The sequence below is a fragment of a genome, unplaced genomic scaffold (assembly GCF_019419815.1).
Source record: "Pyrus x bretschneideri cultivar Hongxiangsu unplaced genomic scaffold, Pyrus_bretschneideri_v1 Contig206, whole genome shotgun sequence".
Classification (NCBI taxonomy): Eukaryota; Viridiplantae; Streptophyta; class Magnoliopsida; order Rosales; family Rosaceae; genus Pyrus; species Pyrus x bretschneideri.
In genome coordinates this window covers 174903-191753 of record NW_025999509.1, presented here as the reverse complement: position 1 = coordinate 191753, position 16851 = coordinate 174903, and positions in this window count along the sequence as shown.

Below are 16851 nucleotides of genomic sequence, written 5' to 3'. Positions count from 1 at the left end.
AGAATACGTTAATCACAGATAAATTGGACTTGTATTTCAGCTCACTTAAGAAGAGAATTGCATTAAGAGAGGAGAGCAAGCGCACCGCAGCGGAAACTCGGATGCGAAAATAGCAGATTTTGGTCTGTCCATGGTTTTTCTCCAATGATAATGGGACTCGTGTGGTGACGTCGGTCATGGGCACATTGGGTTCTCTTGATCCAGAGTATATTCAAGTTTCCTTGCTCTATTAGATTTTTTTTATTTTTTTATTTTTTTTTATCATGGTATGAATACAATTGTATGAACAGTGAGTGGTTTATGATGACTTTTTTTTTTTGGTCTGCAGGTACTATAATTATCAAGGGTTGAATGAAAAAAAAAATGATGTTAATAGTTTACTGGCCAACCTGCAATCATAGAACGTGATGATCTTGTCCACATAGTGGAGTGGGTGAATCCTGAGTTCCAGCAAGGGGAGTTAACAACTATTTTGTATCGAAGGATTTTAGGAGATTTCGATGTGAATTCGGTCTGAAAAGCCTTAAAGACAGCAATGGCATGCACAACTATTTTGGCTCACCGACGACGTTACTTGCATATATAAAGGATGCAACCCACGTATTGTGCATAGAGATGTAAAGGCTGCCAATATTCTCTTAAGCGAAAACTTGAATGCAAAGCTAGCAGATTTCGCGCTGATCATGGTTTTTCCCAGTGACAATGAGACTCGTGGTTGCATCGTTTATGGGCATAGCGGGGTATCTTGATCCCGAGTACGTTCAGATTCCATGTTCTTAGAATTTTGATCTTGTTAAAAGAATAAATCAACGAGCAGTGAGTGATTTATGATTACTTTGTTTTTTTGGTCTGCAGGTACTATAATTATCAAAGGTTAAATGAAAAAAATTGATGTTTAGAGTTTTACTGGCCAACTTGCAGTCATAGAAAGTGACGATCTAGTCCACATAGTGGAGTGGGTGAATCCTGAGTTCCAGAATCGGGATTTAAATGTTGGAAGCTAAACAGCTCCTGGAGTCGAGATATTGAAGGCAGCAAGGAGCTCCCAAGCATGGTTACTGTTTGCATTGAAGAAGAAAGAAGAAATGAAGGGTTTTAGTTCCAATTTAAATGTTTGTGTGAGTGTGTGAGTAACAAGTGTACACTCTAGATTAGATCACCTAAAACCCAAATGAAGGGCTATGATTCAATATGGGGTGGTAAGGCTAAAATGGTTGTTAAGCCTCTTGTCAATCACTCTCTTAAACAAGTATGGGTCACGGCAATGCACCATACCCTACAAGATTTCCTTTACTTAATGAAATCAGTGCTTTTGCATTTTGTACAGCCGTTGAAGTCGTAAAACACACTCCAAAAGGTCCTCTCCATTCTCTGTCAAGTTCAACCAAAGAAACTAATCCAAACAAACCAATCAAAACACCAAAACAAACAAACTTTATCATGGCCTCAGAGCTTAGTTTATGATCTTACAACTTTCTGGGCGTAATCTGTGCAAGTTGAGATCTTTGGGAGCGCTTACGTACTATCCTTAACAACAACAACCAACAAACAACCCTGCAAATGAAGGGATCCAACAGTAGTAGTGAGCTAAAAGCTCTAGTCTTTGATGGGGAGAACTACGACTTTTGGAGAATAAGAATGACAACCATTTTCAAGTCCTATGATCTATGGGATATGGTTCAATATGGGTATGAACTACCTGAGATGGAGGTCGATGCTCTAGAGGAGGATAGCAAATGAAGAGAGTGCAAATGAGCTTGGGAAGTTTTACAACAAGAGTACAGAAGAGATAGCAAAGTTAGAAAGGTAAAACTTCAATCCCTTAAAAGAGATTTTAAGTATACAAGAATGAAAGAGAATGAGCTGTTAAAAGACTACTTTACTAGGCTATTTGATGTTGTAGACAAGATGAAAACATATGGTGAGGAACTGCCTAATGAAAGAATTGTCCAGAAACTATTGATTAGTTTGACTAAACCCTATGATTCAATAGTGAGTGTCATTGAAGAAACCAAAGACACTGAAACTCTTAGTGTCCAAGATGTGATGGCATCTTTAAGAGCTTTTGACCAAAGGCTTGAGAGGCATGCTGATTTTGCACTTGAGAAAGCTTTTCAATCACTCAATGTTGGATCTAGTAGTCAAGCTAGTGCAAGCAAACAAAAACCACAGTGGAAGGGCAAGAACAAGAAATGGGAAGGAAAGGGGTATCAAAACCCTAGACCTAACCAAGGCAACTACTCAAATGAAGGTCCAAGAAATAAGCAGCAATGCAAGCATTGTGACAAATTCCATCTTGGAGAGTGTTGGTTCAAGGACAAGCCTAGGTGCCACAAATGCAACAGGTTTGGGCACATCATGAAAGATTGCAGATAAAAGAATGTACAACAAGTGAACTGTGCAAATCAAGTGGAACAAGAAGCAATTGTGTTCTGTGCTTTCAGTGCAAAAGTGGAGAAAAACTATGAAGTGTGGTACATTGATAGTGGTTGCAGCAATCACATGATTGCACATGAGTCATTACTCATTGATATTGACACAAACTTCACTAGAAAAGTGAAAATGGGAGATGGAAACATTGTCAAAGCCACTGGAAGAGGAACTCTAGTCATTAACACCTAGAAAGGAAGAAGATGCATAAGGGAGGTGATGCTAGTGCCTAAATTGGATGAGAATCTACTTAGTATGGGTCAGATGATGGAGCATGGCTATTTTCCTACTCTTTGGGGAACTGTGGTCGAGATCTATGATGACAGGTCCCTATCAAACCTAGTGACTAGAGTGGAAGTGAAAAACAGAAGCTTCCCACTTATGCTGAAGTACCTAGAGGAAGTAGAAGGAAAGCAAGTGTGATAGGTTCTATGAAGCTATGGCATAAAAGGCTTGGTCATTTAAACATGACAAGCTTACAAAATCTTCAAAGCAATGAAATGGTACAAGATATACCAAAGATGGATCAATGCAATGAAACCTGTGAAGTGTGTTTGGCGAGCATCACAGAGATCCATTTGAAGCTGGAAGGGCTTAGAGGGCAACAAAGCCACTCGAATTGATTCACACGGATGTGTGTGGACCAATGCAAACAACAATAATCAGTGGAAATAGGTATTTCCTAACCTTTATTGATGACTACTCACAGATGTGTTAGGTGTATTTCATGAGGTTCAAGTTTGAGGTATTCACAATATTCAAGAAGTTCAAGGCAATGGTGAAACTGCAAAGTGGATATCAAATCAAAAGACTGAGAAGTGATAGGGGAAGTGAGTACACCTCACATGAGTTCAATGCATTCTATGAAGATGTGGGGTTGGAGAAGCAACTCACTGTGGCGTATTCACCACAACAGAATGGGATTGTAGAAAGGAAGAATAGAACTATAGTTGAAATGGCTAAGTTTATGATGCATGAGAAGAACATGCCTTCTACATTTTGAGGTGAAGCTGTGAACACCTCAATGTACCTATTGAATAGGTGCCTTACTAAAGCACTGGTAAGAAGACACCATTTGAAGTGTTTAGTGGAAGGAAGCCTTCTGTGAAGCATCTAAGAGTGTTTGGCTCAGTGTGCAACACCCACATTCCTCAACAACTAAGGAAGAAGTTGGAGAAATCAAGTAACAAGGGTGTTTTTGTGGGTTATGGAACCAGTGAGAAAGGGTACAAAGTTTACAATCTGTCAACTCAAAAGATAATCCTATCAAGGGATGTTATCTTTGACGAAGACTCAACATGGAACTGGGAAACAAGGGTAGAAGAGAAGGACAGTGTCTCTCTACAACTTCACCTCAACAAAAGGCAAACAAGGGAGACTATAGAGACTTGAGTTCAAGAAGAAGTCACAAAGAATGGTGACATACAAGGGACTCCACAACAAGCAAGCATGAGTCCACAACCGAGTCAATCATAGATAACAACTCTAAGTTCAACTCCAGTGAGGTTGAGAAGTTTGGATGAGATATATGCTACATGTAACTACTGTGTAGTGGAACCAGAAGCATATGAAGAAGCTAAGGAAGACAAAGCTTGGAAGAAAACAATGAAGGAGGAATTTGAAATGATTGAGAAGAATAACACTTGGGAACTTGTAAATTGCCCAAGTAACAAGCCAGTGATTGGTGTGAAATGGATGTACAAAGTAAAGCTCAACCTAGATGGTTCTGTGCAGAAGAACAAATCCAGATTGGTAGCTAAAGGCTACTCACAGAAGCCTGGTGTAGACTTCAATGAAACCTTTGCTCCAGTAGCAAGGTTAGACACCATAAGGACTTTGATAGCCCTAGCAACCAAGAAGGGTTGGAAGTTGCATCAATTGGATGTCAAATCTACATTACTAAATGGAATGCTAGAGGAGGAACTGTTTGTGGAACAACCTCAAAGGTTCACAAGTCAAGAGTTTCTAGAGACGGTTTACAAACTAAGGAAGGCTCTTTATGGCCTAAAACAAGCTCCAAGAGCTTGGTATAGTGAGATTGATTCCTATTTCACTGAGAAAAGATTTCAGCAAAGTCCAAGTGAAGCTACACTCTACACCAAGACAGAAAGCAACGACAAGACACTCATTGTATCAATCTATGTGGATGATGTTGTCTACACTAGAAATGATGCTGCAATGATTGAAAAGTTCAAAGAAGAGAAGATAAAGAGGTATGAAATGACTGACCTAGACCTCTTGCATCATTTTATTAGCATTGGGGTAATTCAAGAAGCGAGTAGCATCTTCATTCATCAAGGGAAGTATGCTGAAACTTTGCTTGAAAAGTTTGGATTGAAGGGATGCAAACCAGCCTCTACACCCCTAATTGCAAATGAGAAGCTTAAGAAGGATGATGGAAGTGAACCTACAGATGCTAGTCTCTACAAAAGTATTATTGGCAGTCTATTGTACCTAACTGCAACAAGGTCGGATCTAATGTTCTCAACAAGCCTACTTTCTAGGTTTATGCAGAATCCTAGCAAGATACACATGGGGACAGCAAAGAGAGTTCTAAGATATGTGCAAGGTACACTTGATTATGGTATCAAGTATGAAATGGGGAAGTTAACTATCCTAATTGGATTTTGTGATAGTGACTAGGGTGGTAGTGAAGATGACAGCAGAAGCACATTAGGCTATCCTTTCACTTTTGGTTCAGGGGTTTTCTTGTGGACCTCTGTGAACCAACAAAGTGTTGCACTGTCCACAACCGAGGCAGAGTATGTGAGTGCATCAGAAGCTACAACTCAAGCTATTTGACTAAGGTTCATACTTAAAGACTTTGGGGAATTGCAGGTTGATGCCACACCACTTTTGTGTGACAACACCTCTAGAATCGCCATGACCAAAAACCCAGTATTTCATTAGAGAACAAAGCACATTAAAAGAAGATATAAGTTCATTAGAGAGGCATTGCAGGACAACACAACAAGCTAATCTATTGCAGCACAAAAGATCAGATCGCAGACATTTTCACAAAAGCATTACCAAAGGAGAGATTCAATTAGCTGAGGGGATTGCTCGGAATGACTCCTCGAAGCAGTTTAGAAGGGAGTGTTGGAAGCTAAACAACTCCTAGAGTCAAAGGATTGAAGGCAGCAAGAAGCTGAAGCTCCCGAGCATGGCTACTGTGTGCATCGAAGAAGAAAGAAGAAATGAAGGGTTTTAGTTCCAACGGCTAGTTTTTCAGTTTATATGTATGTGTGAGTGTGTGAGTGACAAGTGTACACTCCAGATTAGATCACTTAAAACCTAAATGAAGGGCTAGGATTCAATCTGGGGTAAGCCTCTTGTCAATCACTCTCTTAAACAAGTATGGGTCATGGCAATGCACCATACCCTACAAGATTTCCTCTACTTAATGAAATCAGTGCTGCTACATTTTGTACAACCTTTGAAGCTGTAAAACACACTCCAAAAGGTCCTCTCCATTCTCTGTCAAGTTCAACCAAAGAAACTAATCCAAGCAAACCAATCAAAACACCAAAATAAACAAACTTTATCATTAAAGACTATTTTGGATCGAAGGATTCATGGAGATTCGGTCTGGAAAGCATTTGAGACAGCAATGGCATGCACAACTTCCACCATGGGTTTTGTGCTGTGCCAACTAACACGATGAATGGAAATGGAGATGTCTAGGCATCTAGAAAGAACTCCAGGCTCAAATGAAGAAACTTGTGTTATGCTTTCATGATACCATAGTTTACCTAGAGTGATTTCCAGATGTTCATATTCCACAACTGCAGGTTCCATGTAAGCATTCTATTTCTGCAGCTGCAGCAAAAAGAACAGGAATCAGTTGTCATTTTGGTCATCAACTTTCAACATGTACTGCACATCTCTTATTAACATTCGATATCTCTGGCAAATCAAAATTCGTCCGACTTGCATTCTCTTTCCTCTTTGTATTTATTTCATTGTGGAAAATTATAATATTTTCGCAAGGGGCTGCAGTTTCTATCTCGTTTGGAACATATGTTAATCGGTGCGAACTGCGAGGAGCTCGATTCTTCCCGAATTTTCAGGTCCCATCCATACTTGAAGGACTTGAATGGTACGGGTGGCCTAAGCTTAAGTCTCTGCCTCAGCAAATTCAACACTTTACTTATCTAACATGTTTGTCCATTTATGGTTTCGATGGTGTGGAGGCTCATCTAGAGTGGTTAGGCAACCTTACATCTCTTACACAGTTGAAAATTCATGAATGTAAGAATCTGATGTATCTGACCCAAATTACATGACCTAGAGATTGAATCATGTCCTTGTCTAGCAGAAAGATGCACCACATATCACTGGTAATTTTTATTTTTATCTCCTAATCAATTATCCATGTATTTTATTATTATTTATATCTCCAATCAATTTAGTGTTAACCAAACATATGTTGGAAAATTAGTTATTATTTTATTATTGGTTATGGTTTTCTTGTGGGCGAATTATATTAGAGTTTCTTGCCCGTTAAGGATTAGGGTTTTGCTTTAGTTTTCACTATATATAGTAGTGCTTGTATTAGTTAATATCAATAAGTCAGTCAAGATGTAGTATCTTCGATTCATGTAGCCTTCTTGGCAATTCCATTTAATAAAGTTTTATATTCAGTTAGTTTGTTTGTTTGTTGCGTATTCTAGTATTCAATTTGGTATCAGAGCAGATTCGATCATTTGCGGTTAATCTGTTCTTGGTGGTATCAATTTGTTTTTTAGTCGTCGGATATCAGTTCGGTTGTAGTTTGTTTTGTCTTTGTACCTAGATTAGGGTTTTGCTGTTGAAAAAAAAAAAAAAGAACACAAAAATCGAACTCGTTGTTGCACTAAGCTATCGGAGCCCTAATCCATTAATTACTGCTATATGATCCCATGGTTTCAAACTGCCGTTGCCTTGTTTGCCAGACCGAATCATCCCATCTGCATCATCCCGTCTCAAACCTTGCTTGCTTGAACCATCGCGCCACCATCTTCTCAAACTACATGCAATCATTGTCTTCTACATCCACCACCGCTGCTGCTCGACATCCACGAACCCATCACTTGTTTGACGAAGCCCAGACCCGAGAACCAGAAATTCGGATCAAGTTCGTAAAAAATGATGGTTGGTTTTGACATGAGGCCCACGCGGGCTTACTGCGTTGGGCCGAGTCTGCATTTGTTGGTTGAAGCCTATACTCTTGTATTGGAAATGAGTGCTTGGACTGATGATCGCTTGAGTGATGTTGTGTGCATGTTAATAAATTGGAGTGCCTGATGTTTGTTGTTGCTGATGGGGTATGGGAATTCGTTCGTTTAGTGATAGAGAGCATTCATATGCTTTTTATTCATGCTCCTATGTTGAATTTGCCATTGGAATTTGCTGTTGAGTGATGATTGGTTGATTGGAAATTGCTTTCTAGAACATGTAATTTACATAAAACACATCTCCAAGGACGTTACCCATTGACCAAAAGTCAACCGTCGGTCAAAAATCGACGGTAGGGTCCACAATCCTACGTAACTCGATCCTGAAGATCCGCATCTCAAATTTCTGATCTGTAACTTCCAAAGATACACCTTATGCTTCTAGAACAACATACTAAAGTTTTATTACGATCCAACGGCTAGATCTCCGCCGATTGCAAATTCAAGTGGCAGTTAATGTTTTATTTTATAAACTTACAATTTTAATTCGGGAAGATCCGTACTTTGGATTCCTGATCCGTAAGTTTCTATGGTCCTCAAATATTACATACTATAAATTATTAAAGTTTAGTGACGATCCAACGGTCGGATCATTGATTGCTATAATGTTCAAGTGGCGGACCTTAACGAAATTTCGCCAGAATCTGCAGATTTTGCAGATTTTCTGGGCAATATTTGGAACTCCATATCTCACTTGTTTGTCAACCAAAATCGACCCATAATATACAAAAACGAAGCTAGACAAGTGTAGAACACGATTATACCTGCTTGGAGTCCAAATGGTCGCCGGAGATGGCCAGAAAATGGCCTGAAAGATGGCTGTCCGCAGGAAAACAGGGAAATTCGTCAGAATTTCTGGGCAACTCTTCAACATCCATAACTTTGTCAATACTCAACGAAATTAAGTGATTCAAGATGGAAATCATATTTCTCGAGAAGACGAAGAGATTGGTACCTCACACGATGGCTATCTCGCTGTTATTTGGCTGTAAAATGCCTAGAAAGTGGTGGAGGTCGCCGGAAACTGGGCAAACTTTAAATCGTTATAACTTTCTCATTTCTCCACCAAATCACATGATCCAAACATGACAATTCATCTACATAACATGAGGAATCGATTTATACCTATTTTGAGTTCAAAAGATGGCTGGGAATTATCTGAATCACGCCTAGAAATCTCAGCCCAAAACCTTGTTCTTCGAACTCGAGGTTAGGATTTGTTTTCAATGAAACAAAACTCAAAACTGGGTTTGTGGTGGTGAAGACATGCAGATAATGGTGGTTTTGATGTTCAACAAGCCGAAATTTTTGGTGATGATGGTGGTTTGTTTCACGGGAGAATGATACAGCCGAGAAGGAGTTAGAGAGTTAGAGAGTTAGAGAGAGAAGCTACAGAAGAAGAAGAAAAAGAAAGAGAGAAAGAGCGTTCTAGAAAAGTGGGGGTGGCCCCACGTGGCACTCATCCAATGGTCAAACAAAATACCACTTGTGTTTCAAAAGTCAAAATACCAAAATGCCCTCGACGTTTAAAGGTTCGTAGAATCTTCATTATAACTCCAAATTACATTCCGCTTGTGCCCACGCGTCCATAGCGACGAGTACTGCGAGGATACGCCAAGAAAACGAGTTTTACATGACACAACACAGTAGTCAACAAAAGTCAACGCATTTGCCTCGAAGCGCTTTTTGTAAATTCACTTATTAAAATTATAAAAAAACCGTAAAATTGGGAACGGGTCATCACAATCTACCCACCTTAAAAAAAATTTCATCCCCGAAATTTAAAACCATTTGCTAGACCAAAGTAGTGAAAAGATAATAGAAAAATAAATACGTGAAGGAGGTATCAAGTTAAAGCGGCTGCATAAAAAAGTATGTCATTCCGTCGCGATCGGATTGCAATTATTCCTCTTTCATGCCTCCAAGCTCATACTTTCCTTCTCCTTCAGTACAATACTTCAATATAAAATCCTTTACGAAAACATCAAGTCAAAAATAGATATGTAAAAAACACATCACGTCAAATAAGCATATACAAATAATAACGTAAAGTTAAAGTAATTGTACTGAAATCAAAGACCGAACATAGAAAGATTCCCCTTATGCTCTCGTAAATGGACCTAGTTGCCCACTCGCTTAACGAACCTAACAATAAGTTATTGATATTACAATCTACAGCCTGCAATACCAATAACTCACTGTCGTCACGACAAGCAAGTAAGAGATTTCCGAGGGTGCAATATTACCATCTTGCCCCTTATTGGGAAATACACACACATTGCCTGAACAGAGCCTCGACCGTGCTCACATACTACCTTCTCTGGCAACATCGTCAATATCATAATATTTCTACGTCATAATCTCGATAATTCAAACACATGTTTGCAATACTCTTTTGTAAATCACATACTGCAAATAATTATTTATCCTATATCTCAAACAATGCCATGCTCATAACCAGGGGTGTAACCATAGTTACACCTAACTTTAACAAGAGTAAGTGTCTACCAATCACGTACCGGGGATAAAATCTCTATATGTCGGCCCCAATGCTACCATAGCTAAACCAAAATTGTAACCGTAGTTACAAGCAACTAAAATAAAGTGTTATGTTGCAACCAAACTAATGGTGGGACGAACAAAACGCAACACGTCCACTAAGGTCCGAGTAGCTTGTTCAGGCTAATCGTTAATCTAAAGGTGGAAATGTGATACTGAACAAAATCTACTACTCATAACCTCCAAAAATATTTCCAAAGACTTGGAAGTAAAATGCGTAGCACAATGATATATAAATACGTCAAGATGATAATCTGGTCAGGTTTATGTTTACCTGAACTTGTATAGAAGTCTAGAAGCAACTCTCTCATAATGCCATCACACTTTGGAAGAAAACGGAGAAGAAACTGTGGTTGTCCGGGAAGTTTGAACTGTATATCCTCACACATCCTTTCTACCCTAACCAAAGGCGGGGCGCGCCTAGACTAAGAATTCTCTTCAAACACATCAAGTGGAGCCTAGATTTTTAATTCCTTTCCTATCTCCACATTTGATTATATCATGGACGAGGACTTTTAGATCACATCATGCGGAGAAGTTAACAAAATCCCACTTTCATCTTACTTGGCTTCACAAGTGTCTTGTTGTTAAAATCCTTGCGCCCATTTTAAGGAAAGAAATCATCACCAATACCAACTTTAAGCTTTGGGACTGGAAGAATACGACTTTCCACTTGAGTAAAGCTACCACCAATTGAAACACCACATGAGCGTAGCATTGGTGCAGCATCATGATTATTGGTTTTCATATTCTCTACATGTACAAAATAGCTCATATAGGGAGCTTATAGTGATGATTCCCCATCTCCGATTGAATACAAGAAATGATTATAATCATTCGAACAATTCTCGATAATTCAGAAATAATGTCAATTCAATGCTTATGAACTTCAGCTGAAATGGGATGGGAATGGCTGAAAATGTTCAAGGGTAATTATATCTTTTGCGATGGTAAACAGTTACTAAGTTTGCACAGACGGAATAATGTACAATAGTGTGAGAGTAGATGTTTTCCAGATTCTTCCAGCATCGCAGTTAGAAATCTGATTCTTTTCGATTTTGGACACGTTCTCCACAGAGAAATGTCATTCGATTTTTAAGCAAAGATGATAAGTGTTGAATCTAAGTCATGGATAAGATGGCTCATTCCAAACAGTGCTACACATTGGAAATATAAGTGATAATCCATCATGCTACCTCTACACAGCCACATCCAAGGGATACATTATCATGGATTTCCAAAATGATCAATGTCATCGAAGAGTGTAAAGCAATGGTGAGGTGAGACAACAATTCAGTTGTTAGAACTTTAGTCATAACTAACATTACAACTAAACTAACTTTCCTCGGTGGTGAGTGAGGAAAAACACTATAGCCAAAAATCTCTAAATAATTGTCGATAAAATCGACAAGACCAAAAATATCTCGAAATTCATAGTACTTTGTGAGAATTTCAACTTTCTTCCGCTACAACCTTTTTGGTAAATGAAAAGAATGTCGTCCACTGAGATCACGTCTCCCAAGAAGAGTATCAATTTAATCAAAGTTTACAATCGAGGAATCTGGTATAAAGCTGACTAACAAAGCTTAAAGAATCTGGTCTCACTGTCAAGGTAGATAAGAAGATCACCGATAAGACCACTATGAATACGTTAGACCATGGAGGTAACTCAGGTTACAAAGGTTGGTCGACTAAACCATCAGTTCAAACACCCGATCAAGTTGCTAAAGTCTAGGTACAAATCTAGGGTTCAATCTTTCGCCTTTGCGAATAGGTTTGAAGTTCTCAAGGTAAAGTGTTTGATTTGGTAATTTCCTAATCGGTAAGCCGTAGTGACTAAGTTCTCTCAGTAAGGTAGGACTCGTTCAAAAAGTCACAAGGAAAATTGATATAGAAGTGGTTCGATAAGAAATAGGGAGAATAAATGTGGTGTTAACAAGGTGAATCACTGGTGTATTCTACTTCTCGCATATGGTGGCATCTCAAGTAGAATTTTGAGAAAAGACACCAAAGGTATACATCTTTGAAACGTACTAAACTACTAACTAACTCTACAACACGAACTAAAAGGTCTTTACCGTTTTCTCGACACTCAATGAGATGTCATTTCGTATTTCGATCCCACTGTCTGCTTGTGGAAGTGAACGAGAGGTGGCTAGTCGAAGAAGTTTTGATTGCCTAAATAGGTAATATAGTAAACATAACTGTGAGTTTACTGTTTTAAAACAAGGTCTGCTCCTAAGTTTCCATGATTTAGTTACTTTGGCTCAAGTAGTCACTGTTAATCAGTCTATCGGTCACGCCACCATAGGCTGATTACAGGCTAGAGCTCACTCGGATAGTTGGTTTTGTACGATAGGTAAGCAATTGGTCTTGTGAGGTGGTTCATTAATTCTAGGAAAAAATACTTTCTACTTCGGGGATCTACTAACCGTAGGTGGAACAACTCATACACCTATGCTTATACTCATCGAAATGACGAGTACAACACCAAAAGAAACTCGGAAACTAGCATTGGTTGGAATGTCCTAATGCCAGAGAAAGAATTTTCTAACAATTTACTTTAGGACGGACATAAACGAAAGTCGATCTTCATCCAGAAGATCCGGAATGATCACTAATGCTTTTGGGAAGATTAGTGTTATCAGGGACCAAAAGTGATTGTCCTAAGATGTTCTCGAATGCTACCCTTGTAGCACGACATTGTCACTGAAGACATTTCTGGAGTTTTGACGAGAGTAGACCTCGTAGGAATTCTAATAGGTGGTATTCTAACGGACATTGCCAAGGAACCAAAACTATTTCTAATTTCCAATCTTAAAAGGTTTAATAATGATGGCTAAAGAATAGTGATGGAATTGATTTATAGATCCTTGGTGATACGCCATTATCGATACATTAACCCTACTTTAGGGCCATCAACTAGCCTCAAATCTACATCTTTCCTTGGCAAGGAAGTTCTTTGCTTTAAGTCTAAAAGCATTCACCAAAATAATCTTCAAAAATGTCAACAAGTCGGCAAAACTGCCCAAAACTTAGGAAAAACTAACACACTTTTCATATTCGACAAGGTGGCAAGATTCGATATTTAGGTTCAAGAACCTAAAATACTTTCATCATGCGTGTGATAGATGCAATACTGCCCAACTTATGCTCTGATACCAAACTGACACACCCCGACCCAGAATGTCCACTAAGGCTCCAAATCGAGTTGTGCTGGCCAACACCGGGAAGGTGACGAAGCCATAAAGTGTAGTGATGTGGAAAGTGTGAATAAATTTAAACCTAAGAGTGCCTAAATACCAAAGTGCACTGGTGAACGGGGAATGAATCCATTCACACGTGACGTCAGAGCATAAGTAAAGTACAAAAAAGTAGGTAAGGATTAAACCCTCAGACATAGCCACTTATACTGAGACTCGCCAAGAATCCTCGTCGATACGAACTTGCAGCAGCTAAAACCTGGAGGGGCGAAAAACAGAAAATGTGAGTGGGCAAAAAAACAAAGCTTTTTTAAACCATTTCTCTTCCCAAAAAAATAATAACCCCTCATCGTAAAACCCGTATAATTTCCCAGAAAATAGTAATACATACCTATGTAGAAATCATGCTCGAGAGTATTGAAAACCAAGTACATGCCATGTCAAGTATCTTAGCAATAAAATAAGTAAGTCAGGTGAAATAAATCAATATAACTGATATATCAGCTGGAGTCACCTAACGTGACCTGTATGGCTGAGCCTATAGCTCATCTACTAATTCCTGCATACGAGTCGGAACCACCTAATGTGGTCTGTACGACAGGCTGGGTGTAAATAAGTACGCTCAAGTGCTACGATCACGTGAAGGCTGTGCGACGAATCGCAGGTCATCTACGAGTCGGAACCACCTAATGTGCTCTGTACGGCAGGCTAGCACCTGACTTGGATCCAAGTTGAGCGTGCGGTGCGGAAGGTGAACAATCATGTGAAGGCTTGGCCTTGGCCACAAGCAAAGCACTAACACTGGGATGCAGGATAATGAGCACGAAATGCATCTAAACATAACCATACTCACGGTAATCACTATCATCGTGATATACTCACCTGAAACTTACCTGGGCTTTCGCAACATCAACAAATATTATGCGTATGTATACTAATGCATATACTAACATTTAATGTAATTGACATGGCTTTTTAAAACGTAAATCCATTTAACATAGTTCTAGAAAAATGTAAAGCATATATACATGTGTGTGTGTATATATATATATATATATAGAAAACCAAAAGCCCACTCACCTAAGATCCGCGCTACACTCTTTAGCACGAATATCGAAATGTCTTGAACGATCGTCGCCTAGAACAAATATCAAACCACGTCTCAAAATCCTTACTGATAGAACATCTAATTGACATAAAACACATCCCCAAGGACCTTCTAGAATGATTTAAGACCCATTGACCAAAAGTCAACTGTCGGTCAAAGATTGACGGTAGGGTCCACAATCCTGCGCAACTCGATCCCGAAGATCTGCAACTCAAATTTCTGATCCGTAACTTCCAAAGATCCACATTATGCTTCTAGAACAACATACTAAAGTTTTATTACGATCCAACAGCTAGATCTCCGCCAATTGCAAATTCAAGTGGCGGTTAACGTTTTATTTTATAAACTTACAATTCCAATTCGGAAAGATCTGTGCATAGGATTCCCGATCTATAAGTTTCTATGATCCTCAAATATTACGTACTATAACATATTAAAGTTTAGTGATGATCCAACGGTCGGATCGTCGATTGCTATAATGTTCAAGTGGCGGACCTTAACGAAATTTCGCCAGATTCTACAGATTTTGCAGATTTTCTGGGCAATCTTTGGAACTCCATATCTCACTTGTTTTTCAACCAAATTGACCCATAATATACCAAAACGAAGCTAGAGAAGTGTAGAACAAGATTAAACCTGCTTGGAGTCCAAATGATCGCCGGAGATGGCCAGAAAATGGCCTGAAAGACGGTTGTCTGCGGGAAAACAGGGAAATTCGCCAGAATTTCTGGGCAACCTTTCAACGTCCATAAGTTTGTCAATACTCAATGAAATCAAGTGATTCAAAGACAGATATCATAAGTTCAACCTCACATGATGGATATCTCATCGTTATTTGGCCGTATAACGCCTCGAAAGTGGCGGAGGTCGCCTGAAACTGGGCAAACTTTAAATCGTTATAACTTTCTCATTTCTCCACCAAATCACACAAACCAAACAGAAAATTCATCTACACAACATGAGGAATCGATTTATACCTGTTTTGATTTCAAAATATGGCTTGGAATTGTCTGAATCACGCCTAGAAATCTCAGCCCAAAACCTTGTTCTTCGAACTCGAGGTTAGGATTTGTTTTCAATGAAACAAAACTCAAAACTAGGTTTATGGTGGTGAAGACATGCAGATAATGGTGGTTTTGATGTTCAACAAGCCGAAATTTTTGGTGATGATGGTGGTTTGTTTCACGGGAGAATGATACAGCCGAGAAGGAGTTAGAGAGTTAGAGAGAAGAGCTATGGAAGAAGAAGAAAAAGAAAAAGAGAGTTCCGGAAAATTCGGGGTGGCCCCACTTGGCACTCATCCAATGGTCAAACAAAATGTCACCTGTGTTTCAAAGGGCAAAATACCAAAATGCCCTCGACATTAAAAGATTCGTAGAATCTTCGTTATAACTCCAAATTACATTCCGCTTGTGCCCACATGTCCGTAGCAATGAGTACTACAAGGAGACGCCAAGAAAATGAGTTTTACATGACATGACATAGGGCACTTTTGTAAATTCACTTATTAAAATTATAAAAAAAACCATAAATTTAGGAACGGGTCGTTACAGTACTATTGTGAAGAGCTAACAAGATAAATGTTTGGGGTGTTCACATTACATTAGTTTCAAAATTGTTTCCCTTCTCTCCTCCGTGGGAGTCCTCCGTTGTGAGTGTCTTCCTCTCTTTCGTGAGAGCCCGTGTGGGTTTAGTTAGACCTCGTTACTTATCCTATCCCCTGATTTCATTTCCCCTCGCTTGCAACCTATCTTACTCTTTTCTATTGATTCCTACTCACCAGGTGAACTCTTCGAATTTGATTTGATTTGACTTGGCTCTATGATGGTAGGTCTAATTACTCTCCATATCCCCTGTATTTAACTCCCTCTGCTTGAACCCTATCTTTGCATTTAACTCCATTCTTTTAAACCATACCCACTAGATAAGGTTATCAGATCTGGATTGTTTTTTACCTGGCAATATATAGGTAGAAGTGGAAATTAATTCCGCAACCATCCTAAGACATAGGTAGGATGAAAGTTATGTCTATCTCCAAATCTGGAAATAATGGACACAACTACCTACGGGTCAACAATTAAAGGCACCAGGAAATCAATTTACTCCAGGAAAAGGTATTTACAACCCACAATTATTTTTGTGGTTTTTGCGTACTTACATTAGGAACAACAAAAAGGAGCTGGGAGGAAAAAGGAAGCCATTCATCCAATTTCACATTTGGGTAAGGCTTCTACAGTTTACCTCTCATGCACCTTTGTGCAAACGGTCCAAGCTACATGTCAAACCAAGTGAAATGGTGAATCAAAAAGTAAATGAACTGGTGGTCCACCTAGAA